Source organism: Callospermophilus lateralis, unplaced genomic scaffold (assembly GCF_048772815.1).
Source record: "Callospermophilus lateralis isolate mCalLat2 unplaced genomic scaffold, mCalLat2.hap1 Scaffold_82, whole genome shotgun sequence".
NCBI lineage: Eukaryota > Metazoa > Chordata > Mammalia > Rodentia > Sciuridae > Callospermophilus > Callospermophilus lateralis.
Window position 1 is genome coordinate 5242295 of NW_027516260.1, and position 24202 is coordinate 5266496.

Consider the following 24202-nt stretch of genomic DNA (forward strand, 5'->3'; position numbering starts at 1 on the left):
GGTTTAATTCTCAGCACCACATACAAATAAAGGCATTGTGTTGTGTCCACCTACAAAAAAGATTCTCTCTCTCTCTCTCTCTCTCTCTCTCTCTCTCTTTAAAAAAAACTGTATTAAAAATAAATGATGGTACATTATGATGTATTTTATTATTTAAAGTACATATATAAAGAAGTGAATTTGTGTAAATATACTTTGCATAAAACCAGACAAATGAAAAATTGTGCTCTATATGTTTAATAAGAATTGTAATGAATTCTGATGTCATATATAATTAAAAAGTAATTAAAAATAAAAAATAAAAGATGGCATTATGTTCTAATTGGAAATAAATACTACTCCTTTTAAAAATTGAAGAAAAAGGTCTATTGGTCAGTGATACATTTTGTAAAGTATAAAATATATCCTGAATATTTGGTAATACATAAACCCAGATTTAGGTATTTATAGTGTTTCAGTAAAATTTTTTAAAAAATACCATAGAGTTCATTTCTTGCAACATATACTCATAATTATATGAGATGCCTTTGGTACATATACATATATACTACCAATATGTATAATTAATACATGATTACTACATCTCACATTAACCAAATTGATTTCAAATTAATTTGTCCTTTGAAAGCACCAATATATGACACTCTTTGGATATATATACTTGGTGTGTCTTCAAATTTGTCACTTTATGTATTATGTTGTTTTCTTTACTCTCCTTTTAATAGAATTTCTTTTTCCAAATTATTGAGATTAGTGAATTTTAGGCACTTCAGTTTAACAATGCAGTCAGTAGATTTTTTTTAACCTCAGCTAAACTACATTTCACTTTTTATAGGCTTATTGTTATGTAAATGAATTCTAAAAACCTGCATATATAACACCCTAACCTGACCTTACTCTGGACTATTGATATCTGAGTGGAGGGGATCTCAAAGTGATCCATGGAAAAGGCAGGATCCGGATGAGTCAGGATGTGAGATTGGTGTATGCTGAGTATGTAGTAGTGAGTATTCATGAAAAAGTATTTGTGGAGTAGATAGGGAAAGAGAAAAAAAAGTCCTGTGAAGGAGAGAAGAAAAAAATGACAAGCTCAAGGGTTCAGATCTAAAAAGTCTAGTGGTGGATCAATAGTAGCATGAGGATAAGGGGAAATTTCTTTGGAGGCAAAAATAAGGTAGAAGCAAAAGAAGAAGGATATATATATATATATATGTATATATATATATATATATATACATATATAATGCTAACTACTATAACATTATATTCTAAAACATTAAAGTCAGCAGCCTCAGCAACTTTGTGAAGCTGTAAGAAAATCAACAAAACCCTTTTTCTTTATAGAATATTTTATTAAAGACTGAGAGTGTTTCTTGGCAAAAAAGCATATCTGATTTCAATTTGTAATACGAGAGAGAGAGAGAGAGAGAGAGAGAGAGAGAGAGAGAGATCTTGCAAAAATAAAAAAAATAATCAGTGACACTCTTAGTGTCAAGTATGTAAATAATTTAAAAGTAATACTGAGATAGTTGGAAAACACATCTAGGTTGTTAACTGATGCTTTGGAAAGTTAGTCTGCTCTACAACATATAAAAGTGAGAGAGGAATTCTTTATTAGGCTGTGTATAAGAAAAAAGGGGAGTTTTGACACCGCTTTTAGTTGACCCAGACTGGGTCAACTTTATTGGATGATTAGGGTTCTGCCAAGATGATAAATTCTTGAGTTATTTGAAATAATGTGATTTTATCTAGTCTTCATAAACAAAGGTTGAGGTCTAATATAAATCAGGCTTGGCTAAGGAAAAACATTTCAATGAAAAGTAAATGTATGAATAAACACATAAAACAATATTGAACAAAAAGTTAACATTCAGAATATTTATGCAATTATGTAATGACTAGTAATGTAAGAACAATGACAACTAAAGAAAAAGTGAATTAATAAAAACAAATAAATAATGTAATGATCAATTAATTAATGAATAACTAACAAGTACAAAGATGTAATGTGACTGGAATTGTCAAAGTCAGCTCGTAGCCATGAAAAAGTGTAAAGGTACATAGAAATGGTATTTTACTATTTACTGAGACATACCCTATGAACTATAAATTCCACTCCTAGGTGGGAAGAGTTGAACACAGGACCCATTCACCTGGCTCTCTCACTTGGGAACTGTGCAAAAAATTACCATTTTCTTTCTCCTCAAATTTTATTGCTGCTTCCAAGAACACTACCCTCTATATTCACACTATCATTGTAGACTTGTAGCATCTGAACCCCTCTACTGTTCAAGTTTTTCTTCTTTTTTTTTCATTGCTCTTTTTCTCCCTACCCCCATATCATCCACCAATACTTATTTTGTATAGGAAAATCTACATACTCAGCAATCACCAGTCTTATATCTTACTATATCCATTTCCTACCTTGTGCATGACCACTTTGAGATCCCCTTCATCAAAACGTCAATAGTCCAAAGTGATCAGAATTGGGCGTAAAATTTGCAGAATATTAAAGGTCAGTTACACAACAAGAAAGCTATAAAATGTGGGCTTCATTTAAAGATGAAAATAAAAGAAAATCTTTAGACTTCACTAGTTAAAATAAAGGATCCAAAATTTATGAGTCTCAAAAATTTGAATTATACTTGTGAGTCACTTTTTTGGGGGGATGGAATATAAGGACATTGCTAATGAGTTTAAAGCTCAAACTGTTTTTTTATGAGACAAAGAACAGAAAAGTTAAAAAATATTAAAGTAATTGAGATATCATTTTAATAAATAAAAATATATACATATTTATTCACAAATTGCTTTAACCTTATAAACAGTTATAAGTGTCAATACACTTGTCTCTGGGCTCGGTCCTATTATTGGAAGAAAACTTTGCCTTAAAATAACCCCATACAGAGGTATTTAATGCAATTAAGAGGCCATCAAATAATAATAATAATAATAATAATAATAATAATAATAATAATAATAAGTGAGGTGTGGAGGATTTCAGGGTTGTAAAGCATACCTGTAATATAATTTACTTGGAAAGCCATCACAGGAAAATTTTATACACTCTCTGAAGACATATATGTGAATATTATTTATAAAAAGTGTTTATGGGTTGTGTAGTATTTTTTTTCACAGTCTTTTTTATTCTTGAATATTTTTGTTGTAGATGGACACAATACCATTAGTAGTTTGTTTGTTGGTTTGCTTTTTAATGTGATGCTGGGTGTTCAACCCAGTACCTCACACATGCTAGGGAAGAACTCTACCACTGAACCATAACCGTAGTCCCCAAAGTTCTTTACTTAATTTATTTTTTTGGAGGGAGTGTGTGTGTGTAGTGCAGGGGATTGCATCCATGGCCTTATACAAGCAAAACAAGCACTCTACTGACTAAGCTATATTCTCAGCCCTGATCTGTAGTTGGTTAACAATGACAATGGAGCAGCCTGTCATTCAGACTTTGATTGTGTACCCACTTGGCTCAGGTTGGAGGCAATGCCTGAAGCCTTGACCAATCAGTCTCTTAGGGGAGAACAGTCCAATCCTCAAGCAGCCGGTGATGAGGGGGCGGGCTTCCACAATCTTCCGTTCCTTTTGCGTATGAAGCCCGCCATTTTTCAATCTTTTTGTAGGCTTTCTGTCCTGAATCTGGAGCCCAGGTGTCTGTGCTATGCAGAACCCTGAGAACCCTGAGAGCCAGGAAATGGTAAGTGTGCCTTGTTATCTTGAGACTGCTTAGGAAGGTGGCTTAAGGCTGACGGGAGTGGCAAGGGTGGAAACTGGGAGTCATAGCTGGGGACTCCTCATGGTCCTCTCCAGACTCTTGTGGCCAGAGGGTCACTCTATGGCAGCTTAGCCTTCACCTCCCTCTGACTAGTCTAGTGAGGCTTAGATCAGCAGTTGAAAACCTGGGCATTTTGTTACATAACTGTATGATGTTTTCAGCTTCTTTCTAAAGCTCTTTGTGGGATTCCATGTCCCATGAGTCCAGCATGTCTCCAGATTGCATAGTGAAGACTGAGATAATTACCAGGAGAAAACACCAAATCCATTTATTGTATTCATGCATGAGAGAGGCTGCTGATTTTAGGGCTTGTTACTCATGAGGGTTTTGTTTGTTTATTTATTAATTATTTATTTTGTGTGTGTGAGTGTGTGTCTGTGTGTGTGTGTGTGTGTGTGTGTGTGTGTGTGTGTGTATGTTGTTTTCTTTTTGGTACCAGAAATTCAACCCAGAGTTGTTCATCCACTGATTGACATTCCCACCCCCTTTTTTAGAAATGTTTTTATTTAGAGACAGGGTCCCTTTGAATTTCTTAGGGCCTCACAAATTTGATGATGCTGGCTTTTAACTCATTCTCTTCATGAGTTCTGAGATTTTTAAATGTAGCAGAAGCAGTATCTCAAATCCAGAACAAAAATCTGAAATCCAGAACTTCAGCTCAGCTCTCCATAGGTCTCAGAATAAATTCCTAGTTTTCTAGCTCTCTGTTCACATATCCAAAACTAGGGTTCTCTGTTCACAGAGAATGAGTATAAAATAGAATAGATAATATAATGACCATGTAATGCGAATAATGGGCCTCACTCAAACACACCTGGTGGCTAACTGAAAGATATGTTAATGAGCACCATTAAGGCCTTTTTGAAATGTAAAAGAACTTGAAGCCCACTTGTGGGAACACCTTCTACAAAGTCCTTTCTCCCAGGGGTGATTCCTGATTGAATTTGAGGAAAAAAGGATGGGTCACAGAAAGAATAAAAGTGAACCCATATGGTAGTCAGGATGCCTTTTTTAAAGGCTATTCTAAATGCATTATGCTCCTTGTTCTGCCCAAAACCATCAGTAAACTTCTAAGATGGCACACAAAAATGAATTTTTTTTTTCTGGTATCATTACTCATACCACATGGTGGTCATTCTATTTCTTCTTGCTTAAATAGATATTTTTTTTTTCAGAATTTATGAGACAAGCACCCAGATTCAATTGGCAAACTGAGAAATTTTGGTTCATCTCAAAACTGCACTTTCAGCATTATTAATCATTATTTTCCCATGTTTTATTTCAAATGTATGCATCATTTATAATGTTTTTCTTCAAGAACTGGAGGGCATTTTTAAAAGATTTTAATTTATCATCTGAGATTTTCACACGAGAAAAAAGCAGAATAAAATTAGGTGACATTAAAAAGAATGAATGTCTCCTACATTAGGTTTATGTGTCTCATTTAAGGATTTTTAAAAAGTGTAATGGGTCATCAATTGAGGATTTATTCATTTATTAATTAATTGGTTTATTTACTTATTTACTGTCAGATCATTTCATTAAAATAACTCACAGAAGGGGCTGGGGTTGTGGCTCAGTGATACAGCACTCACCTAGCATGTGCAGGGTCCTGGGTTCCATCCTCAGCACCACATAAAAATAAGTAAATAATAAATAAATAAATAAATAACCAACAGAAACATTCCAAACATTTCAGGAAACTCTTTTATTCTGGTGTGGCAGGAAAAAATAAAAGTGGGACTAACTTGAATTTAAATTACATGCAAGTTAAATATCTCTCTCTTTCTCTCTCTCTCTCTCTCTCTCTCTCTGTGTGTGTGTGTGTGTGTGTGTGTGTGTGTGTGTACTGGGGATTGACCCCAGGGCCTCATGCTTAGAAGGCAAACACTATACAACCTGAGCTATTTATTCATTTATTTTTTGGGGGGGAGACCAGGGATTGAAGTCAGTGGCACTCTACCATGGAGCCATATCCCTACCTCTATTTTGTAATTTACTTAGAGACAGGGTTTCACTGAGTTGCTTAGTGCCTCACCAATGATGAAACTGGTTTTGAATTCATGATCCTTATGTCTCAGTCTTGTAAACAGGTGATATTACAGGCATGCACCACCATACCTGGCCAACTTCAATCTTAAGGGCTAAAGTACATAGCAAATTAGATCAAAGTCCATGTCAATATCTTGGTACTATATATAAAATTTGTTGATAGACCTTATATTTTATTTACTTATATGTGGAGCTGAGAGTTGATTCCAGTGCCTCACATGTGTCAGACAATTGAGCTCCACTGAGCTCCAGCCCAAGCCCCCTGGTACTTTTTTTATGGGGGATATTGGCAATTGAACTCATGAACACTTGACTACTAAGACAAATCCCCAGGATTTTTTTTCCCTTTATTTAGAGACAGGATCTCACTGAGTTTCTTAGCACCCTACTTCTAATAAGGCTGGCTTTGAACTTTTGATACTTCTTCCTCAGCCTCTTCAACAACAGGGATTACAGGCTTGCACCAACACACCCAGCCCCTGGTACATTTTAATACCTGTTTTATGTAGATTTTAACCAGTAGCTTTAACTTTTTTTCTAATATATATTTGATTTGAATCCATAACCCAGAAATCAGTGAAACAGAATCTATTTTTTTTTATCTCCAACACTGCTTTTGGTTATGACAGTGTCTGAGTTCAGATTCCCCATTAAAGAGTTTACTGTGTGTTGTGTTCTCATTCTGACACCCCATATGACCTAGTTCTGAGTTTTAGAATATCTGAAACAAGGTTGCCAGAGATTCCAAATTTTTTTGAGTATTTAGAAAACACCACTCTCTGAGTCTTGCCTTCTAGGGACCAGTTTGAATTTTAAGTGTGTAGCTTCTGAAGGGATGGACTAATTAGATGCTTTGAAGCTGGAAGGCATTTTCTGATATACTTTCTATCTAAAATGTACTTCATTTGTTTCCTTTTATTAGATACTGTGAATAAAGGTACAATAAAAACAAATGTGTGGCAATATATTTAGCAAAAGGATTCCAAATTTTTTACATATATACCCAGAGTTATTATTACTGGATTGTATGATATTTTTTCTACCAAGAATTATTATTTATATATTTTTATTTATTTAAATAATGGAAATTAACCCCAGAGCACTTTATCAGTGTGCTACATACCCAGTCTCCAACACTTTTATTTATTTATTTATTTTTGAGAGAGAGTTTTACTGAGTTTCTTAGGACCTTGCCAAGTTCTTGAGGCTGGTCTTTAATTTGAGAATAAACCCCTAGTTTTCTACCTCTCATCCTCCTAAGCTACTGGGAGTACAAGCATGTACAATCTTGCACTGCTATCCCAAATAATTACTAGTGGATTATGTGGCATTTTTATTTTGGGCTTTTAAAGAACCTTAACCCTTTTGTAAAATATATTTATTAAATTTATTTAAAATATATTTATTAAATTTATTTAAAAAAATGTCACCAACATTTTTACATATTTGTGTACCCTGGAATCCCTATTAATTATGAGATATTTACTTGGTTTTGTATGGTTTGGTGATGAGTATTGAACCCAGGAGTGCATACCACTGAGATACATCCACATTCTTTTTTATGTTATATTTTGAGATAGGCTCTCATTAAGTTGTTTGTAGCCTTGTTATGTTAATGAGGCTGTCTTTGAACTAACAATTGTCCTGTGTCATTTTCCATAGCTTCTAGAATTTCAGGCATCTGCCACCATACATGACAATTTTATATTTTTATAATAGCTATTCCAGCAGCACTGCATAGGCTGCAGAAAATCTATTTGATTACTGCTTTAAATCCCTGAGGCAGTTTATGTGAAGTAGTCAGTGTAGGAGTGTTGAATAAAGATTAGCAAGGATTGTGGAATGTGATAGCAAGGATTGTGGAATGTGATAGACATTATTATCAAAAGTACATGTATGGGGCTGGGGATGTGGCTCAAGTGGTAGTGTGCTCACCTGGCATGCGTGCAGCTGGGGTTTGATCCTCAGCACCACATACAAACAAAGATGTTGTATCCGCCAAACACTAAAAAGTAAAACTATTAAAATTCTCTCTCTCTCTCTCTCTCTCTCTCTCTTTAAAAAAATAAAGTACATTTATGAAGTCAGGAATTGATGTGAACATACTTTATATACAAACAGAGGTATGAAAAATTGTTCTATATGTGTAACAAGAATTGTGATGCATTCCGCTATCATTTATTTAAAAAATAAAACAAAAAAATCTGTATTTGTATTGCTGAGAATCAAACTCAGTGCTTTGCACATGCTAGCAAAGTAGTCTACCACTGAGACACAACTCTAGCTCATGTACCCAGCTTATTATACTCTCTTTGTAGTAATCAGAAACAACTTTAAAAATTAAAATTGCATTTATATCACTTTTCCTAGTACAGTAATGTATTACTAACTAAACTTATTCTTAGTATTTTTTTTAAATAATCTAATGGATGACTGTTATTTTTTCAGAGATTATTTCATCACTTCTTTAGGGCTTGGTGAAGAATCTTTTTCTTTTTTCAGAATTTAGATGTCTTCTATTATCAAATGGGTCCATGCTAAGTGTGTTGAAAATAGTGATTTTAAAAGTTCACACAATCCACACATTTCCAAGACTGTAGGGGAAAGGTAAAGACAATATTCAAAACCAAGAAGCCATTTCCCATGGAAGCATAGTATCAGTGTCCAACCTGGAGTGTAATCCAGATCTTTCAGTGGTAATGTTGTTTAAGAACCACAACCATAGTTTTTTGGGATCTTCTAAAGTACACTGAATGGCTAAAAATGACTTACTCTTCTTCAAAATAAAATTTTTGCTACCTACTTAAAAAATAAAGCACTATGAATGAGAAAGGTGAATGAGACTTAAGTTCTGTGGAGGTACTGAGGTTGACATTTAATTATAGTTTATAAATAGTCAAATAAGAAGGGCCTTAGAGTTGTCTCATCTTTTCCAACTCATGATATGGAATACTTAGATGAACTGACATGAAATAATGAAAATGCATTTCAGGGAAGTGATATCACGGAAATTTTCAGGGTAGAATCTTGGAAATGTGGGAAAAATATATTCATATTCATATGCATTTCTATAGAAAAAAATAAGTAATAAGTACATGAGTAGGGTAAATTCAGTGTGCCTCATGTATTGTAGGTTGAAGGTAATGATAAAGTAGAACTGAGGAGATCCAGAACTCTATAATTGTGGGAGACATTAATAGCAATTTAGAAAAAGAAAATATAGTTAAATCCCTTTAGATTTGCCTCTGTCCTCTGTTCCTCTTATGAATTTGATTATATCAAATGAGGTTATGTGGGTATGTTTCTCTCTGAATTTATGTTTTCTTTTGTTTTTAGGATTTTGTCAGCTATGTCATGTAAAGCCCTGTCTAAACTCACTTTGGGGGGGCTCTTTTACCTTCTGTTCTGGACTGCAGAGCAGAGACCCATCTCACTCATTCTGTGCAATGAATTGACTTTTGTCAATCTTTGCCAACAATGGTTGGAAGAACAAGCATATTGGAGGGTCTTACATATCCTATAATATGGTTGTCAGACCCTGTGGGTTAAAGGGTAGTTACTTGCTATGTTCAAAACATCTTCCCTATGAGAAGGGCTTCCCTAATTTTTTTTTCTTTGTTTGTTTTGGAAGCCCCATAAACACAAAAGGGAAGCATTTATGCTCACAAACAAAGGAATGCAAGAAGCCATTATACGTGAGAAAATTCAAAAAATAAAGTCTTCTCTTAGAGATTTCAGAGGTAAAAAGTTTATTTCTGTTTTCTGTAAGAAAACTAAAATTTCTCTTTGGCCTGACATATTTTGAAGTTTTAAACTTGCTTGCAATTTCTACCTGTATTTTGAATTCACCTATGCCTGACTATCCCTTACCAGATAAAATCCCTCTCTAAAACCTTACTGGTGCCTCATAAATCCTGGCTCCCGCTGACCAAATAACAATTCTCTCTAAATCTCAGTGGCCACTCATAAATTCTAATGTCTGGAGCTGAATTTATTCCCTCCCTTGAAATGTTAGCCATGTATATCCTTAACCTGCTATCTGCCTTTGTATTATGATTGTCAAAATCTTGTTAGCTGTAAGTACCCTAGACACCCACCTCCTTTGTAACTTTTTGTGCTTTAAAAACTTTTTCCTGAAGATCAGCGGGATGATCTCTAGCATGGAATCTTGTAAGAGACAGTCCTGGCCAGCTTTTGTGTACAGAATACAATCTTGATTTAATTTGATTTAAAATTTTAGTTGGTGGTCTTTTCTTTGTGATTTGGTTTAACATTAATCTTTTTTTTTAATTTCACTGTGAATAAAACGAAAGAACACAACAAAACTCCTGTAAATGAGCCAGGTGCATAAAAATAGTCATTCTTTACTGAAAGCACAGTATTCATTATAGAAATGATATAAGCTTAAAAATTAAAAGATAGCTCAAATATCAAGTCAGTTTAGGAGTTAGAATTTTTTTCTTTCAGAATATAGGTAGTAAAATAGGACAAAAGAGAAAATGTGAAGAATAAATATATTAAGTAATATGCAAAAAAATCACCAAAATATTTATTATAAAAAATCATATCCACAGAAATGGTTCAAAAGAAGCAGTCTTTTTGTCAGGAATAAACATTTGGGCAGGAATGGAAGTTCTGGTGCTCTCTTTAAGTAGTTTTACTCATGGTGAATAATCTTTACACTATTTCTGCATTTTACTGGTTGGAATTAATTGTAATTCATATATCTGCAAAAAAGGTACTAAATGCAGAAAAATATTATCTCTGTATATTAGCAGCAACTGAGTTATAAAATTTGCTGTGATAACTTGTCTCTTCATGTACTTAAAGACTATAAATTTGCTGCTTAGCACTTAGGTATAATTCTCTATGGTGTTCTCTAGTTATTTATGTCTCTATGTTTTATACCAAGCTCTTAGTATGTGCCTTAATTACTCTGCGTATCAATGTAGGATTTATGTCTTATTTGTGACACTTTGTTCCCAGAACTGTGTTGAAAGGGAAATATTTACAAAATGATTATCAAGGAAAAAATCTATCTAATATTATATTTTATTTTATATTTATATTTATTTATATATTTATGTATACCTATTTTTATAATTTAGAAACACACTTTGGTCTGAAACTACAATGATACTAGTGTATTTTAGCTTGAATTGGTTGTGAGAAACAAACTAAAAAGACTTTTCTTTTTGTTGGTTGGTGATTTCTGCAACCTCAGGAACCTAGCGAATAATGGCAGAAATAAATAAGTAACTCTCCAATGTGAGGCAGACCAAACTAGATGATGTTTTGCTTCTACTTTCTATATTGATAATTAGAAACATACCTTTAAATTTACATGGAACACTTTTGGAATTCTGTTCTGTTAGTTCTGAAAAAATCAATGAAAGTGAAAAATAATGCAGGAAAGATAAATAATTAATTTCAAACAATTCATTTCGTAAAATAAATAATTTTTTCAAATCACCAAAAATTCTGAAAAGTTAGAAAAGTTGAAAGCTTTAGAATTAGCCTAAGGCAATTTCTCTTCTCTCAGGAGAGTAGACTATGTCTCCAACTCATTCCTCTCTAGAATTGGACTGTGTGCAAATAAGAAAAAAAAGTGCTAAGATGCTCCAAATGGCTTAGAAGTTTAAAAGCCTGGCAGGAGCTCAAATCTGCCATTTTTCTAACTTTACAGAATACAAAATCTTAAATTTGTATGCTTAACAAACATTTGAAGAAGTGTAATTCAAAATGACCCCCAAAAAATGAAAAAATCATTGAAGGACTGATACTCTGAAGATGAGGGACTTATAATATTAAATCCCTTATATTAAATGTCTTTTTATCATTGTCAAAATTTTCCATATTTATATTATCAATATATTAATCAAAATTTTTATGCATTTAATAACAAGTACCTAATTTCCTATTTTATTCAATCTTTTAAAAAATTAGTAGTAATTAATATTAATAATCTAATTCTCATGCTTGTTAAAGTATAAAACATATACTTTAAAAGCTATGGCTATAGCAAGTGAAAAATCCAGTCTAATTTCCTTTTAAGATTGGAAGCCATGTCATCACAAAGGCATGAAAAGTTAATTTCTGCTTTATTATAAATTACTGTGATTTGTAATCTTGTTTACAATGCCTGCCAGTGCCTTGAACTCACCCATGTCTGGTTTTCCCTGACCAAATGACAACTCACTCTGAAACTTTAGTGGTGCATCATAAATTCTGATGTTGTGATCTAAATTTACTCCCTAAGTGCTGAACCATTTAGACCATTAACCTACTACCTGCCTTTGTATTATGCTTGTGAAAATCCTGTTATTCGTGTAAGTTCTCAAGACACCCCCCTTTTGCAACATTTTGTGCTATAAAACTACAGTCCTAGAGAACTGGAGTGGTGTCTTCTTTTCGCATGGGTTTCAAGAGAGACTGTTAGGCTCAAATGTGGGACCCCTAAAAGACCACCAGAGACCAAGATGGATGTAAGCACCAAAGAGGTGATTATTGCAAGCTATCTCAGTCCTCCACACACACAGCAACTGGTGGCTTAGAGGCCCTGATCCCAGGGTTTGCAGCAGTTTTGTACACTCTTTGGGGAAGGCAGGTACCCCATATACATCATAGCATCTCTTAGCAAATCATCACACACCTTGGGAAAATCATAAACAACTCTAAAACATGATTAGCACATTCACTGGTGGAAACAAGTTGGGTAAACGTGATTGGTTAGTACAAGATGGGGATTCATTTGAACAGATTGGCTTAGGCCATGAGGGGAGTATATCCTGAACTATATGGTTTCCCAAAATGTTATCAACCACCATAAACTACTGGAAGGGTCATTGGGAATCCCAGGAATTTTCCCTGTCTCATGCGGATTGGTGGCTGCTAAAGGGTTTCTATGGATCCCCACCTAGGCTGACTGAGTCTGGGACACCAGGCTCAGCAGATCTCTCCTGTTATTTGTAGATAAACAACTCAGCAGGGTGGGTATGACCCTAGGAGTGCTCTGTGTGTCTTTCCAAGGACAAGAGTCATGCCCCCTTCCTTGAACAGTCTTTGCTCTGAGGTAGAGGCTGGTTTCTCACCTTATACTTTATGTTTTTTATGTATTTTTTTAGCTGTAGCTGGACACAATACATTTATTTCACTAATTTATTTTTATGTGGTACTGAGGATTGAACCCAGGATCTTGCACATGGGAGGTGAGCACTGTACTGCTGAGCCACAATCCCAGCCCCTTATGTGTTGTTTTTATTGGGCATTTTTACTTCCCAGTTCAAAGTTGAATCTGTCACCTAAAAAGAACAGAGATCAATAAATAAATAAATAAATTTTGATAATAATTGTCATTATTTTATATTAATTCCTGAATAATATACAAGCATATATAATCCATAAACTGAAATGAATTTATATGTAAGTTTAAATGAAAATGTTCTGTTGGTTGGGTTAGTTCCCACTTATGGGAAAACAACCTTGCCTTAAAATAACAGCAGCCTGAGACTCTGGGGTAAATTTCTCAGATTAAAAAACAACAACAACAACAACAATAACAACAACAACAACAAAAAACGAACTCAACAACCTGAGATTCTAGCCCTTATTTATGTCTGGATTGAATAATATTCCCTGTCACTCAAAAAAAGGGCTCACTTCTCTCAAATTCAATGTTCATGATCTGAAGCCCCTTCTAATCAAGAGCATTTTGTGGGAACTGTCCAATCATGTGTGTCATCAGGGAATAGAAGGGTGGGCTTTCACTTCTTATCTCCTGAGTCCTCCATTTTTGCCATCTTTAGTCTCACACTTCAGAGTCATAGGTTGTTCTGCTGTGCAGGAACTGAGGATCCCAAGTAGCCCTACTCCTGAGAACCAGGCAATGGTGAGTGTGCATTGGCCTAGCAAGGAGGCTGGGGGAGGAAGACTATTGGAACAACAAGACTGGCTGTGTTGAAAATGGGATCTAGCAGATTGGGACTCTGGGCAGTCTCTGGAGTCTGCAGGCTTAAGTCCTCCACTGGGCCACTATGTCCTAAGTGGCCAACCAGGTGGGGGACATGTCAGTGGCTGAGACTCTTTGCTGCCTTCCTTAAGCTCAAAGGGCATCCTCAGAATCTGCATAAAATACTATGTGGCAGGTGTGTTCCTGCAGCCCAGTGTCTTACCAGAGGCTGGAGATTAACAAGTGGGATAATTATCAAAATCAAATCTCCAAGGTCCATTTTCCTGCAGGAGAGGAGCTGTCATTTTGTCATTTTGGTATCTAATTTTCTTTTGAGCTAGCTAATTTTCATTTTGACATTCTTTTATTTTTACTTTCGAAATTATTATTATTTTGTTAAAGTAAGGTAAACTCAGGGATACTGTACTACTTAGCCATATCCTTGGTAATGAAGCCAGATTTACAGATAGGTAGGGATTACAGGTGTATGAGATTATGATAGCACCACAATTCATCTTTATTTCAAGCCCACTTTCTTAAGGGGCTTTCATCCTAGGAAGCAAAAGAAAATGTTATAGACAGGTCATTGGGTCTAAGTCCATGTCATAAAATAAGGAATATACCATTAATCAATTTAAATAATAGACTCAAATCTTTGGATCTGGGGAAAAGCATACACACACACACACACACACACACACACACACACACCATACACTTTCTGGTTAAATCTCCTTGCCCTGACTCAGGGCAGTTTCCCTCTAGTTTTTTATATGTCAGGAGAAATATTGTTAAAAAAGTAAATGTCTCTTTCACCTGTAGCTTAAAAAGAAGTAATCATGTCCTTCATCTTCCTGAACTCAGGACAAGCATAACTCTCAAGTATGGTTCTGTGAACTTAGATTTTCTGGAGTCTTGACATAGTTTTGAGGGTGCTGTTCCAAAAATACATATACTTTATTAGTAATATTTTAAATACATAATGGTAATTTTCACATAGTGGAAATTAAGGGTTATACTATAAAATTCAGTTTTACTATTTTTATATAAATTCTAAAAAAATAATTATCTTTCCACCTCATATAATTTTAATGTTCAATCTGTTTCCATACAAGATAAGTTAATTGAAAGTTTACAGGATTGTCACTGTATTATTTCCATCCATAAATAATATATTAACATATATAATCTACAAATTCAAAAGGCCTCATATACAAGTTTAAATGCAAATGTTTTTCTGGGTTGGCTGGATTTTACTTCTCCAAGGATACCTTGCCTTAAATTCACTGCATCCTGAGGATCTGGATTTCAATTCCAAGATCCTCAAAAGAAAATAAATAAATTAATAAACGTACAGACAAGACCCTACAATTGTGACATCATTTATTTTTGGATTTGAGGTTATTTCCTGACTCTCAAAAAACTCACTGAGGTTCAGATTGAGCATATGAAGACACAAGTTGTGTCCAATCAGGACCCCTCATATAAGCATTGTCCAATCTACACATATTCAGTAAAGAGAAGCAAGTTTTGATCATCTGGTGTGAAGTCTGCCCCAGTGGGTATCCACTTCTAGGCTTCCTCACTTATGTTCAGTGAACCTGATTTTTTTCTCCTGTATAAGTACTTTTTGATTTATAGAGAGGACACGTGGTTCCTAAAAATAGAGTAAATGATGAGTGTGCAATGAAATCCTGAGATTGGATGGTGAGTCTGGTTGAAACTGGCTGCACTAACTATGGTGGGAACTAGCAATGGTTGGCTAGAATCCCTGGTGTAATCTTTGGTTTCTGCAGTCCTGTGTCTTCTTCTGAGAAAGGTCAGCCATGAATTTCCATGGGCCAGTCAACTGGACCATATATTAACAGTAGACACTGAAAGTCCTATAGTATCCTATAGAACATCTTAAGCCCCTACCTTAAATTCTATGTGAGAACATTTGTGGCAATATTTCCGAATCTTCTCAGATTGTGTTGAGGATTCTGGAGTGAGGAGATCATCATAATCACAACTCCATGTATTTTTTCCTCCAGGAGGGGGGGTGAAATACTCTCTAGGAATCTCAGTTTTTCTTTCCTCCTGAATTCATTTTCCTTCTTTTTGTAGATTTTGGTATTGTGGATTGAGCCAGAGGTACTGTTCCACTTAGCTATATATCTGGTACTTTTTTAAATTTTTTTTTATCTTCAGACAGTTGCTGAGTGTGATTTTAAATATATGCCCCAGTATTGTGAGTTGTATTTATTTAAAAATTTTAGCTTCCTGTTCAATGACAACTTCCCCCTTTCCCAGTATTATCAGTTACATTTTTTTGCAGTATTATCAGTTACTTTACCCATATTATATTTCAAATGAACATGGTATTTTCAATTGTTATACCAAAAACTGAATGAGACTTTAAAGTATTTTTTTCTCTCTGGGTGCAATGATACATGCATATTAATTCCAGAGACTCAAGTGGCTATGTCAGTAAGAATGCAATTTCAAGGTAAACGTCAGGAACTTAGGTAGACTAAGTAGTAAATTAGAAAAACCTGTCTCAAAATTTTAAAACATGGCTGGGTATGTAGCCCAGAATTAATATGCTGCGGTTTCAAATCCCCAATACCATAGAAAAAATCAAAAGCAAAATTTTTGTTGTTGGTGTTTATGAGCATTTTACAGGATTGAAAAGTAAAGAAGAATCACATGGCCTTGGAAAAATCATGTGTTTCTATACTTCCTTTGTGTTTCCAAAGGCAGACAACCTGTCAGAGTGTCTTTATGCTCAGATTTCCTTTTGTGGAATGTATATGAGCACATTCTCATTCCCCACTCTTGTATTTTCCTGGAACTGTGTTTCAAAACTATGTAATATGAGGATCCCACGGCTGGCACATCTAACACCTCTCATAAGTCCAGACCAGTACTTGGGGCTTTTCTTGTTCAAGAGCAGTATAAATGTAGAGAGCTTAGTTTCTCAAAGAAATAACTGAGAGAACTCTCAACTTCCATTTCTTTAAATGTCTTCACTAATTTTATAGTCAAGCACAGTGTTTCTTTCTTCCATATTCATATAATTGGAGTACTACTTACTATTCCACTTTTTGAGAATAGTCATTCTAACAGCTGTGCTCATGCAGAAGATCTTATAGTTGGATGGTGCACTAAAATTCTGATGCAAGCTTTTTAAAATCCAGGGTGCCTTATGCTCACTGGAAAAAAAATGATGTGCACCTATTTAAGAAATGAAGAGGGATTTGTGATTGTAACCATTTTTCTTCACTATTATTCGAGATTTTAGCTCATTACAATGTTTGCACACCAATGTGAAAACATTCCTTTTTGTTCTAGGGAGATTTGCATATGCACAGTGACCAGTGATTTCAATGCTTTGAGGTGTCAGATGTAGACCATTGAATGGAAAAAGTTAATACCAGGACAAATTACTTATAGAAAGAATTGGTTAGGTCTGTTGTTATTAGTAAAGTGAGCTGGGTGAGAGAGATCAGAAAATGCTAAATTGCCACTTTGGCTTTCAGTGGTGGTCTGTATTTCCCTGTTAATTTTTTGGTAATGTGTAGATAAAAGTTCAACTGTCAGCAACAGCTATTTGCATTTTTTAGAGAATGTTGGCAAATCCCTCTAAGGGATTAAGGGGTTACCTTAAGATTTAATACCTCTTCCACTCTGGTCTAAAGGAATAAAGCCCACGGATATTGCATGGCCATAGAAAACCATTTATTTTCCCCCCTGGAGTAAATACTCATGTATATCTTATTCCTTCCTCTGTGTGTAAAGATAAATTAGCATTTGAACTACAGGCAAATTAGAGTAAAATAATATATTTCAAAGCCAAATCAATCTTCCTTTATTTATATTAACACTGGATTTGGGCATTTTGTTCCAGTAATTTTGCATATTGCTCAAATCAGGAAAATCCTCAAGTGCAATCTACTTATCTCTTGCTCAATAATTATTTTTCAGTTTTCTAATTTGTGTGCCTCTAATTCCTTTACAGTTTTTGGAAGGACTCAAAACAGGACGACATATTTATTTGGTGTATCCATAAATGGAGGGAGGTTTATATTCTGCTTTTATTTATTTTTATTTTATTTTTTAAAATTATCTCTCTTTATATCTGCTATTTGGTGGATGCTTGTGTATAATTCCAGTGTCACACACATTCTGCACACCAGTCACTTTTGTAAACTATTGCCGTAGTACGGCTGCAGCAGAATAACCGGGGGGGTGACGAATGACTTGTGTATGTTGATGCAGCAGGAATGAGAGCCGTTTATTGTAGGATAACAGAGGTATTTATACATTTTGCACAGCTTATCTTAATTAGCATAAACTAGATACAGCAGTCAACCAATCAGGAATCTCCATGCTTAATGGCTCGCTTTTGTTACTTTACAAACCAGTCCCTCTGGCATTTGGCCAGGTGCCATCTTTACTGACTCTAACATTTCTCTGGCAAAATACCAGGTGCCATCCTGACATGTTTACAGACTCTAACAATCTATGTCTTTTATTCTAAATCTACCTTGAGGTTGGATTGTAGCATTCACTCACATTAAATATTTTATTGATATATTTTGATTTATATACTTATAATAATTAACAATAAAAAGATATTTGCATACATATGAATTGTCCTATGTAGTTTTCTGTATTGTGATTTCTTTATCTTAAAATTACTACACTGTTGTAATATTATCACATGCATTAGTGTCAGGTAATGATCACTAGTATATTTGCTCTTATATATGAGAGAATTCTTGTCTAATTTTATATACTTTCACTTTCCAGGAAAATTTTAGTAGTTTTTGCTTTGATTTATTCTTTAACAAAAAGTAAAGAATGGTAAAATTATGACCAGTTATTATTAAAGAGTTCCTTGGGAAAAATGATCATTTTTATAACAGTTTTATTCTTTGTAAATATGTTGAATATTTGAGTCTTTTGTGTTCTTTTCTGTATTTTTATTTTCTCAAACATTGCATATTCTTTTTGTAAACATACTTGCATATGAAATGCAACATTCATGTGACATCAGCATAAAACATACATGGTATTTTATAGTATTTGTCAAACTGGATATAATACATCAAAAAAAATTCTAGCTCCTAGAATTTACATTTTACAAAATTTAATAATTGTTTCTTCCTCTTTAGCCATGCTCCTTGGTTTCAACTCTGGAAAAATGTGGCTGTATTCTCATGTACAGTTGCTGTAATTTTAGTCCATCTTTCCCGTGTGGGTGTATCATATACATATGATACAAAACAGCTTCTACAAATGGATAATAAAAGCTTAAATTATTATTTTCCTTTTTTTTGTAAATGCATTTATTTCACATATTCATCAATACTATTTAATTCATCTATATTATGTGATTTTTCCAATGTTACCTAATTTCTAATGATTTTTAGTTTTATGATTATTGAACACTTAGATATATCCTTTTTAAAGTGACTGTTCAAGAATTTTTTTGTTTTTCTTTTGTAATCTGTTGTATTTATTCTTCTTATAAGCATTTGATTATATGTGAGGTAATTAGAGTTTTTTTTTACCTTGTCAGTTTTTCAGCTTTTAATGTAATGATTTGATGAATAGATTTTTTTGTATTAATATTTTGTAATTCATAAGTTTAAGTCTACTATATTGTATAATTTTGAAAAAAAAACACTATTTTTTTTTTCTTTTGTGATATTAGGAATTCAACCAAAGTGTCTTGATGCTGAGCTTGTTCTCAGCTCTGTTTTAAATTTTATTTTCAGATGGAGTTTGCCCAATTTTTTAGTTGGCCTTAAATTTTGAACTTCATGCCTTAGACTCCAGAATAGTAGATATTTCAGGTGTACACCACCATATGAACCCTATCTTTCATATGTAAACTTTTGAGCTTTCTACTTTCTTATATATTTCAGTATTATTTATTAATAACTTATATTCAGCATTTAATGTGTCAAAATATGTTGTTATGTTTTATGAGTGAAGGAATAAAATAGCATTTTATTATCACACTCTTTTCCCAATATCCTAGCATGTTTTAAGAGTTTTGTTGTGGGTGTTTTCTGTAGTTCCACCATTTATTTTATTATGAGGTTTACCCTGATTGATTTTACTTCATAGCATCAATCATGTGGCATCATGGTATTTTGGTCTGCAGTAGAATTTATATACAACCGTGGATCTAGCAAATATCTTAGCCATGTACTAGACTAAACCATCTAGATTCTGTCATTGCACTCAGAGAATTAGAAAATTGCAGAAGAATTTTAGGATAAATTTTCCAGAGTGTATTTCCATAAAGTGAGAAATCATTATATATGCCTATATTTGATGTTACATACTGTATAATTGATATAATTTTTATTTGTTGAATTTTCAAATTTGCTAGTGCTTTTTCAATTGTATCTGCTTTTTTTATTTGTACTGAAGATTGAACCCAGGGGTGCTTAACAATAAAGCCACATCTTCAGTCCTTTTTTTTGTATTTTATTTAGAGACAGTGTATTGCTAGATTGCTACATGCCTCACTAAGTTGCTCAATACAATATATAAGACAATATTATATATATATAATATTGTCTTAGAATTTATGATCCTTTTTTCTAATTCTCCTCAGTCACTGGAACCATAGTTGTCCATCGCTAGAATGGGCTCATTTGCTTTTTAAAAGCACCAACATTGATACTGGTAACTCTGTGTTATGTTTATCTTTAATAGCTTCTAATTTTGCTCTTTTGCTTAAGACTTTCTTTACTTTTAGTTTTTAAATATTACTTTTTATTGGGATGTATAATTTGATAACAAATTCTAGTCATTTTATGGCTTACTAATTTTTTTGTATGTTTTATTTCCACCTCAGGTATAGATGAATTCCAATTTTTCCAGCTATATGGAGGTCTAAGTGAAACATAATAACCTGTATGGATATTGTTAAAGAAATGGAACCACAATTTTACCCAGTTTTTTGACTGCACTGTATATGCCCAAACGACATAAAATCAGCATACTACATTGACACAGCCACATTAATGTTTATAGCAGCACAATTCACAATAGCTAAGCTATAAAACCAACCATTCAATGATGAATGGGTCCATTCAATGATGACAGGATAAAAAACTGTTGCTTATGTACACAATAAACTATAAATCGGCCATAAAGAAGAATGACTTTATGACATTTGCCAGGAAATGGATGAATATGGAGATTTTATGCTAAGTAAAACAAACAATTTCTTTAAAACCAAAAGTTGAAAGTTATTGCTGATATGTAAAATCTAAAGCTCATAAAGTGGGGAAGGGTAAGAAAAGAATTTCAATAGATTACACAATGGTAAACAAAAAATAAATAAATGAATAAATAAATAAGGAAAAGGGACAAGGATAGAAATATAAAAGATATATATCTGTAAGTGAATCCTACCATCATAGCCACCAAAAAGAACAGAATTTTAATTAGGATAAAATATATCCCATGCTTGAATAATACCATAAAAATCAATTTTACTGTCAGGTAGAACTAGAAAGAACAAACAAAATTTAAAAAAAAAACAAATTATATTTGTTTGAAGAGCTATATGTATATTCTATTATAAATATCATACAATAAAAACATCAATCAAAGTTTGTATATATATATATATATATATATATATAATTAAAATGTTAAAATTATAAAAAGGAAAATTAAAACAGGACTGTTGTTGCTATTTTTCATATTAATAACATACATAAAAACCATAAAATGTTTGAACTTAAATAAACTGTTAAATATCTCCTTTAAGTGGTCTGTCTACCTTGTTACATTTCAAAATTCCTCTTATACCACTGATGTTGGAATTACTAGAGATCTCACTACACATTCAGAAGAGCCAGCTCTATCAGAGAAATAACATAAGATTCTACACATTAGTAAATCTCTGATTAGTGATTGTACAATTAAAATTTGAGGATTCCCTTTCTTAATTACCATAATTTTCTCATCTGAAAGATATGTATAATTTAGATCAAGATATACAAAATTACAAAATATATTTTTTTGTGATAATGCCTGAGTTTTATATTGTGTTTCATAAATGTGGAGCATGTATACTTTTTTGAACTTCAATCACTTTTTCTGCAGAAGTAGATAATAGTATCATTGTGTTCCAAAACACTACCTACATGATAGTCTACTAACTCTCATTTCAACTTTAATTACATTACAGACTGTGCAAATGTTCATGTGGTCAATGTGTTATTTATTTACCTATTCTTATTTTAGGAACTGTTAACATTTATGGATATCGCCATTGATTTTACTGAAGAGGAGTGGGAATGCCTTCAACCTGCTCAGAAAAATTTATATAGAGATGTGATGCTAGAGAATTATAGAAACTTTGCCTTTCTGGGTAAGTTTAATTTCCCTTTAAAATTATTAGGTACTAATTATTATTTAATTTACTTTTGTTGCAGAGTATCTTCTGGAAACTTCTCTATAAGAATGAGTTTCAGATTTGAGTTTCAAAGAAAAAGGGCATTTTTAGTACAGATATTTCTCTCTCTCTCTCTCTCTCTCTCTCTCTATATATATATATATATATATATATATATATATATATACTCTTTAATCTGTCTCTTGATTTGTGGTACACATCCTTCACTTTAGATAAGTAGTACCTAGTATAATTTAGTGATGTAAACTATTGTAGACTACACATAGCAGGGGACATGGTTGAGTAATTCAAATGTCAAGGAGAAAACCAAACTGAAAAATGTTGAAAGAGTAGTTATCCAGCAGAAGAAAATTTCAGAAGCTTAGGTTTATTTATTTTGATTGTAATTATTGAAAACATATTGCCCTAGATTTATCACATTTTCAAATTTCTTGTTATTCTCTGTTTTCTTCTTTAGTGATGTCTCAGTTTATTCAGATTAACCATTAAAACTTACCTTTTGTTGTGAGGGCCAGCATCATCTGTTTCAAATATTCTTGTGAGAAAACCTTTAAAGAAGCAAATAGAAGAGAGAGAGACACACAGAGTGAAAAGAAAACAACAACAACAACAAAATAATTGGCCACCCCTCTTAACAGCTACACATATAATACTCCAAAATTATATACCTTCTGATACCATGACTACATTCTAACCCAGAGTTTCTTTAACACAAAGTGCTAGCTAACCAAGATTAGGTACAGTTAATACAAATATAGAGCCCCTTTTCCCTAAGGACATTACGACAGAAACTAGAGAGTGCACCTGTAGAGTTGTCTTAATAGCTTCAGGGAGAAACTGCTGGGCATTACAATTTTGGGACTCGGGGTGCCATTTACAATCACTCCCACACTTTCCTGTCTATTCCAAGGTCAGAATACCTAATACCTCCCCTCTTTTTAAAGGTCTTTTGAATAATTAATATTACTTATCTCCATATAAAAAGTTTTAAAAGGAATGTATTAGGATACAATTTGCTCACTCAACAAAAGTTTGTCCAAAAGAATTATGAGAAATTTCATGGTTTAAAACTATATCTCATTGATTAAAAATTGTGCAAAAGGATGAGATGTAAAGGCAGGAGCATTATCCATCATTAAACAAATAGTGCCTCTAGCAGCAGATCATGCTTGGTTTCTTTCCATGCTCTCTGCTGGAACTTACTTGACATTTTCTTTTTATAGATTCAATTCTGTTAGTAAATATTTTTCTTTTGTTTTGTGCTTTGCAATAATGCATTAGTAATCATAAATATTTTGAAGTGAATAAATCATTATACTTCTACTGTGTAATTTTTTTTATATTTTTTAATTTTTAAAAATTTTGATTAGTGATTTAATTTCTGGATCATTGTTTTTTATTGTGGTATGCTTGGATTATTTTCACATTTCCTATATATATAGGAAATGTGAAAATATATATGGAGTCTTTGACTATAATATCAACCCTACACAAAACAGAGTGTGTGTGTGTGTGTGTGTGTGTGTGTGTGTGTGTGTATACCACTTCTCTTTATATATCATATAGATTTTTAATTTTTACAGTATTTTACAAGTTGCTTAGACTTGTCTTAAACTTGGTACTGCTTGATAAGCCTCTCCCATATTGGTAGAATTTCAGATTTGCACACTAGGAATGTCCCTCTCATTTATTCTTAAAGAATCATTCACATAAACATTGTGCTCATTGATGTTAATATTTTTCAATTTCACTCTCTAAACTTTTTAAAAAATAGTTATTTAGTGTTCTTTGAGTAATTCATAACTCTCAGTATCCTTATGTTAATTTCTTAATGTTTTTTGTTTCTTTTTTTGTCACTTGGATTTAGCCATGCTTATCTTTGTTTACATTTTCTGTACTATTTTTTATTGGTTCATTAAAGGAGCCATCAGTAGATTATATAGTCCATTTTCAGGAAAAAAAGTATAAAAACTTTAAATAA